The sequence below is a fragment of the Aythya ferina genome, assembly GCF_964211825.1.
Source record: "Aythya ferina genome assembly, chromosome: 1".
Classification (NCBI taxonomy): domain Eukaryota; kingdom Metazoa; phylum Chordata; class Aves; order Anseriformes; family Anatidae; genus Aythya; species Aythya ferina.
In genome coordinates, this window is record NC_140296.1 from 185,791,030 (window position 1) to 185,799,143 (window position 8,114).

An 8,114-nucleotide genomic window follows, 5' to 3' on the forward strand; every position below is an offset into this window, starting at 1 on the left:
GATTACCCCTTTACGAAGCTAAGTTAAGTAATTTAACTTGTTAACTAACTGGTGAAAAAGAGCACCCCAACAGTGCTGTGACATGCAGGTGTAAGTCTCTGTGTGGTTAATCATTCATCTGAATTAGCGGTGCAAGTTTTTTAATACAGAGCCTGAATTTAATTTCCATCTCCGCTGTCCATCATTATCTGTCTTTATCAGGTTTTTGAGATGGCAGCATACACAATGTATCTAAGATTAGATTCAGGCTTTAAATATTTAGAGTCTGAATCACATCCATTTGTACTTCGTTTCAAGGTTGAAGCAACGTGGCAGGACTCGCATTCAGCGGTAGTTAAAACTCACAAATCAAAGGAGTGCTGAATAATTCATCTTAAACTTTTAAGCAGTTTCTCTTTGTACCAATTCCTGCGTGTGGCAAGCAGCTGGGTGGCGAGCTGGCTGGCATGGCTCTTCTCTGCATGCAGTGCCCTCGCTTTGCCATGCCAGCTGGAGCCACTGCCCTGTGTGCTGGGTTGGCGGAGCTGTGGGCTCATGTTCATGGCTGATGTGGTCACCTGGGGAGCTGGCTGAGCCTCACATTCCAGGTTGGACATGGCTGAACTCCCATTTAACTCAAACTTACTTCTGGCGGGTGATTTTATGGTCTTATCAGAAGACTGTTTCCGCTGCTGATGACCAACAGGCAGGTTCGCAGCCAAAATTTTTATTAACCGTCTGCTGGGAAAGGATGCTAGCTTGAACCTTTCCCCAGCAAGTGGCAAACCCAAGGACAGATGATCAGACAAGGCAAGAGCAGCAAGGTTACGGTGAGGATCAGCTCTCCAAGTGTGACAGAGGAAGGGCTGCCTCCTTGGAGACACCAAGACCAGAAGGAGCTGCCCTGAGTTATGGCTGCTGCAAGATTTCCCCCAGGACTGCTGTCCCCATTTGGGAGCACCATGAACACAGCTTTTCAGACATGCAGAAAGGCAAAGGAAAGGCTCTCAGGTGAGATAGTCATTAGATTACAAACTCCACAGTCTCCATCTCCTTTCCACTGCCCAGTATATGAGCCTGGGATGAACTGGGCATGCTGTGGAGCACGCTGCTTTGCCTGACCGAGTCTGCTCCAGCAGAAACAGCAAAAACACAACAGAGTGGCTGCCCATATGATGGCACAGATCTGCTGCAGGCTGCTATATGTGCATGCATAAAAGAAATCACATATGCAGCTCTTGATAACAAACCCAAATACTTTAAATTCTCAGTGAAAATTCTCCCTGATTGATTGTTTTGGTTTGCTTTGTGTTTGTTTTAATACAGATTTCTTTTTAATGAAAGAAATTCCTTTACTAAGGAAAAGTTCAGCCTTACGAGCCTGCATATTTCATTTTTGCAAATGGAGTTGAATTCTGACCTCATTAGAACTAGTGGGTGTTTTGCTTGGATCTGAGATCCAGCAATTTTACACAGTGAAGTTTTAGGTGCTATTAAACTATTTGGTGGTAAAGTAGGCTATTTTTGCAGCATTCACATAAAATGCTTTGCAATTGTACTTTACAGAACTAGCAATGGGATTTTTTTTCACCTCTACTGTTCAAAATAGAGAAGAAGCCAAACTGTGCTGTGTGAACATAGACATGACATTGAAGAATAATCTGTGTTGTGTCTATCTGTCAGCCATATCACCCATGCCTGTGACATGAAAATAAATGGGCTAAGCAATAAAGAAGCTGATGAATGGATCAGATTGGGCCTATTTGCATTACCTTATCTTTTTAATGTGGTCTTGTGTATAAACATAGTTGGAGCATTGATCTGAGAGGTCTCTAGCTATTCCTATGCTGCAAATGTTGCCCTGCTCCCCCTGGATCCATCAAAGCATATGGAAGATGTCAAGTGACTGAAATGGACTCTGGATCTCTCCCACAACTTCCAGGTGATTTACTTTAAAATCAATCATATTTGCTCTAAAATCAATACAAGCAGTGTTTTAACATGATCAGCATGAGAGAAAGAAAACTGGAGGCTCCTGCTAAGGTAGAGGGAGAAGGGAACCAGACAGATCATGCTTCAGGTTGATGATATTGTCCTAGTACCTGCTCTGCAAAGGGAGGGCTGGTCATTAGGCATTAAGATTACTCCATGGAACCATTACTGTCTTCATCCAGGAATCCTGAAATGTTTTACAAGCATCAGTTATGCCCTGCGAGGTAGGATCTTGTTTCTGCTGAGGTGATAGATAAATAAATACATTTATTAATTAATAAAAATCACTTGCCTAAGGTGAGAGAGCACATTAATGGCACAGCTGGGAATAAAACTTAAGATTCCAAATCCTCGGCCCCCACCTCTAACCTGCTGGCAGCACTCCACACAGTGAAGCACAAAAATTGATCCAGCTATACTGCTGTCTCCAAGCTGACAAGTTTCCATGCTTTTGTATTGGAAAAAAAAAAAAAAAATTAAAAAAAAAAAAAACAGACTTAAAGTTGGGACAGAAAAAAAAATCTGGTGCGGATGATCTGTGCTCAAGATCAATCAATCACACAAAGAAAAATCCTGCATATGGTTAAAAATATGTAGCTGTTTTTTTGAAAAGAAGCTTGCCCCATGTGCAGTCTGGTGCACTGCTATCTATGAAGGCTTCTGGGTCTTTAGTATTTCTCGACATACAGTCTGACCTATCCCATGGACATGGGCAGAATGTAAATCTACCTGCCCTGTAACAAGACTGGGAGCAGAACTTTGGCACCATCTACACGAGTGCCTAAAATGCCTTCACAGATGTGGCTGTACACATGTAAGTGATGTGTGTGCTCCTCAGCTCTTGGCCCACCCCTCTCTGAATCTCACAGGCGTTGTTCAGGCACACAGGGCTGGTGTCAGAGGCAGGCCAGAAGCTCCAGCTTTCATGCCCTGGAAGGATGACTCGCCACACAAAATAGGCCTGTGCCAGCCAAAGGCACGATGGCAGGAGTTGTCCCAGTGATGACAGCGGATCCTCCTGCTTGTGGTTTTGGGGACTCTGGGGGAGGAGAAAGCATTTGGCTGAGATGAATGAGCTAAAAGATGTTAGAAAAAAAAAAAAAAAAAAAAAAGTGAAACAACTGATACAAGGAATTATATGATATTTTATAGGTTTTTCCCACTTTAAGTAGTCTAAAATGTCATTTAACTTGGGCAACAAAATTTGATTTTACAGGTACATAAATATATACATACCTATATATGTGAGCAGAGAGTGTTGTATAACTATATTTAACTTGGCATGCCTTTAATAAAACTTTCCTGTGGAAAACTCTCAGACATTTTTAATCTAAGCAACTAACCATAAAGTTTTCCTCATAACAGTAAATTACAACAATTTTGCCCAAGGCTTTAACATCCCTGAGTTTTGCTCTTTGAATGAGATTGTGATGATCAATATTAATAGTCCCTGTTCAGATATGGTCACTGCAAAACTTAGATGAAACCCTCTTTGCCTCTGAATTTTATTGCAAATGTGAACATTTATCAACACTTATTCAAGACATAAATGAGAAAGCGAACAGCTATATCATGAAAGAGCATAGTTAAAATTTAACCTCCATGCCACACATCTAGAATATTTTTCAGAAGCAAATGTAGACTTAGTGTTATTGCAGGGAAGACAGTAAAATCCATGAATATTTGTGAGTCCACTCCTAAGTGCTTTGGAGAGTGAGAAGGTATAATTTTTTCTTAGTGTGGTCATAGCTTTTTTGCATTAGCTCTTGGACATATTCACATGAGTCTTTCTGTCTTCAGCAGTCATTGTTTAGAATGCATAAAGTTCATAGAACTAAACATCTCTCTGCAGGTAACTATATACCCTGAAATAAATGAAATTAAAATAAAATAAAATAAATAAAATAAAATAAAATAAAATAAAATAAAATAAAATAAAATAAAATAAAATAAAATAAAATAAAATAAAATAAAATAATAAAATACCCAGGCCCTTTGGAGACATAAGCTACACACCCCATGCCCAATAAACACATAATTTGTCCATCTGTGTGGGCTTTGCCTTGTGCCCAGCAAAGGTGCAGCTGTGTTGTGCTTGGACACATGCTGGGCACGTCACTCTGAGCACCCCCAGGCTTTGGTTTCCCATCCCCACTTTCCTGTTGAACTAAAGTTTGTCTCCACTGTTTTGACAAGAATGATGTCAAAACCTTTTGCTTGTGCTCTCTGATGGGACAAATATAGACGTATATGCAAGACAAGGCAGAAAAGGCATTTGCCCAAAACAGCTCTCAGGGCAAGGGGATTTTTTCAAGAAATACTGGTTAAAAAGCAGCCGTCTGGCTGTTTGAATATAAAGCCGTCTCAGTGTCTGCAAGAACAGGAGGGGCTGAGGTAAGTCATTTTTCAAACAGTACGAGAGAGCTGCCAGGGGCAGGTGGAAAAGCAACCGTGACTTTTTAAGGCAGATTTTGTACAACTCAAGTCCACCACGTTTGTCACTGGAATCCATATGAGGAGCTTGCTGAACTAGAGACTCTTCAGAGCTGTTGGGTCTCCCTTTTTCTCCCCTCAGTGATTATTTATTGCAACAGGATAGCTTTGTTGAGTGAATGGCTTTGTGGGGCACCCTGTCCCTGCTTTTCAGTGCACCTCACACACCACCATACCTTTGTACCTTCTCTGGAAGCCACCATGATGGTGCATCTGACCAACAACCAAAAAGAAACAGAGCATGTGGTGGGAAATGGCTCCAAATCCAATGGTTTGGGCATAGATACTTCCTCTAGTCTTCTGTTATGGCTTTGGTAAAAGCAAGTCCCAAGAGCTGGTGATGATCCTGATATCCAGCTCAGAGTAACCAAACAGTTTCCCTTGTGGCCTTCCCCTTTGCTTTGTCAGGAAAGTAGCTTTTTGTTGTCCTAGACAGAAGAAAAGGGAGGTCTTTTGCTGTGTGCTGCCTGGAAACCAAGAGGCCTACAGGCAGAAAAGGTACCTCAAGTGAGCACAAGTTCCTGCACTGTCTCACACCCTAAAATCACCAAGTTCTGTTTCGTGAATTTTCTTCTGAGGTCATTCTCTTGATCAGCTCCACCTGCATAACATTACCCAGCTTTCTAGCAAAACCTGGATTCCTGCCCTTGGATCTCTAGCAGCTTTACTGAACTCCTGGAGGTGAGTTTTTCTAGTATTATTTATTATGACTTCTCCCTTGTTGCCTCAACAGCTACTCTCCTCTAGCAGCTCTCATCTTTTCTTTCCCCCACACAGTCCACCTACTCACACTAAGTCTATGTACCTCATGTAGCCTTATTACCACATATCTCTTGGTCATACTGGCTACCACCCATTTCACAGGATCATTGGATAACTCAGGTTGGAAGGGACTTCAGGACAGCATTACATCCCTCTACTTTGCAGTTGTACTGCTAAGTACACTTTTAGGAATGAGGTTCCTTAGAGACTTGGACTCATGCATCCTATTGACTTCCAAGGTCCAGTGCATGTCTTTCAAAAAATATATATTTCTTTTTTCTTGTTGAACGCCCCAGGTTCACTCCTGCTTACCTTGTGGGAAGCAGGTTAGTAAAGTTGTGAGAAAACTGGGAGTTTTAAATTCTATGGCCCTTACATGCTCATATCTTTAATGGGAAAGAACCAGAGAATTTCAACCCCAAGAATCACAGTCTTAAGCAACTGAGTTAACAGAGTAATAGCTGGCAACACTAAAATGTGTCTATCACTTGGTAAACAAGCTCCTAACCAAGCCAGTAGTATGTGCCCTGTTCTGTGCCAGGAGAGGAGGTTAAAGTCCTCCTCTGGGAAACACCCACATCAGGCGCTCTCAGGACAAGCCTGTGGCCAGAACATGTCATTTTGTTTAGATAGCACTCCCTGGCCTGGACTATACAGAAAATCAACAAATTTCTTTTTAAGTCCACAAATCTATAGATATTAATGTAAAAGTATGTGTTGCTAACATGTGACATCAGTCATCTGAAATCCCCCCCAGCCAGTAACGGCATCAAAGACTTCGTTTCCTCTGTTATTAGGTACGTTGTTTACAACAGCACAGAAGACCACAGAGAGAGTTAAAAAGATATTTGCCATCCCTCATTAGCGATGTCAACACTGTCTCTTGGGTAAAAGGATCTTTGGGTAAAAGGGTAAAATCTTCCATCTGGAAGGTTTGAAAATCTCTCCAAGTTTTTGTGCCTTAAAGTCTCTGGTGTCAGATTCCTACGCTGGGGGATGTCTGTACATCAGTTTCTCTCACTGGAGACAGGATCTGTTCTGTGAATTCTCTCTTTTCCTTTTTTTTTTTTTTTTTTTTTTTTTGCAAAGGGGCAGTTAAAAGTCATTCAGTCTGTGTTGTTTATAATTTTGTGTTCTTTCAGAATAATTTTCAAAACACTTTGATTTTCTTTTCAGCTGTGAAAGAATAGTCCAAGACCAAACATGTTATTCTTTGAAATTAACTCACTCACTAAAGCTGGTTTCCCTATAAATTTTACTGAAGTGGGTGATTAAGATCTCTTCTCTACAAATAATGTGTCATGCAATACAGCTGTAATGAGACTACAGTCTGATTATTTAAATGGATGAATATTTTTATTAACTGCAAAATCACTTTTGGCATGCTCTATATTTACTACTTAATGAGACTTTGAAATCACAATAGCAGTTTCACACATGGTTAGGGAGGTTAACTTCAAATGCTGGTTACTTCTGCCCTCAAAGTGGAGGCTGGCCTTCATATTTCTCTAGGGCATCAATTTCATCTAAAGAACAAGCTTTATCAAGAGCCTGAAGTTGGAGGTAGATTATACATACTTCATATTTTCATGTCCTGCACAGAGCAGCTGCAGGGTTATTGGGCTCTGGTGCATTTATGAAGTCCTCTAAGAACCAAAAAGCCCACCTCAAGTGGCAGCCATCCACCTACATCTGCAGGTGGGTGACAGAAAAAAAAAAAAAAAGGAATATAACAAATCAAGAAATAAAATAAAGACTGTGAGGAAATACTAAAGAATACATGAAGTGTAATGCTTCAATAGATATATATTCTGTATGCCAAAGTCAATGAAAAATGAGATTCTGAAAAAAAAAAAGGTCTTCTTCCCTAGCCAGCATGAGGCAGAAGCAGAGCATTCATGAGAAGCCCCTGATCCTCAAAATTACTCTCACCAATGCACAGACTTCAGCCTCATGGCAAGCCAGGAGAAATGGGCTAGAGGAATCCAGAATGACAGCCCCAGGAAACCCTATGAAGAACAGCCTGTTGTACGCCTTGGGAGGTATACATGAGAAATGGTGCAGCTGTGTGACTCAGATTCCTTCAGGGCTTTTGAAAATCAGGAAGTTTTTGGTATAATCAGTGGTAGTTCCCTTAAGAGACACATTGTTTCTATATTTCTCTAACAAAAATTTGAAATGGAGACACCGGGTAGGTGCTGGGTCCAACAGACTGACACTGCTTTAAGTTATCCTGCATCTATTTGTGCCACCTTCTCCTTTCTCTGAGGCCTGATAAAATACTTCTTCAATTATCTACCACTCCAAATTGTTCCAGAGGACTCCTGGGATGAGCATCTCTGCAGTCTAGGATATGAACAAAGGTTGCTTATTTGAGTAGAGCCAGAAATCCCTCAAGAGGTGAATCATTTGGTGGCACTCGTGGTGAATCATTTGGAGGTGAATCATTTGGTGGCATGGGTTTAAACCTCCCTACAGCACAGCTCTGTCATTGCTGCTTTGAGCTAGTTATGCCACTTTCAGTGTTGGGCCTGCTGTGGCTCTGGCTAGATGGTATTTCTCTATACAACTTGCTATTGTACCAAGTGTATACATCCCAAAGCACCTTCATTGTTTGTCACCACACCGTGGTACCATAGAGGTTAGCAGGCAGTTGTGGTTGTGCATGGTCTACTTTAGAGAATAGTCAATGAGAAGGGAAATCTGACAGGATAAAAGGGCTGGATTAACAATCAGACTTTTGCTGTGCATTCATGTAACAATACCAGTGGACCATAAAGACAGCTGTGAAGAAGTATGACGATCCCTGCTGATCCCAATGGATGAGTCTTACAGTGGTGGTGTCTGCTATCCTTTAGAGAGGGATGTGACAAGGGGAGTGGGGCAGG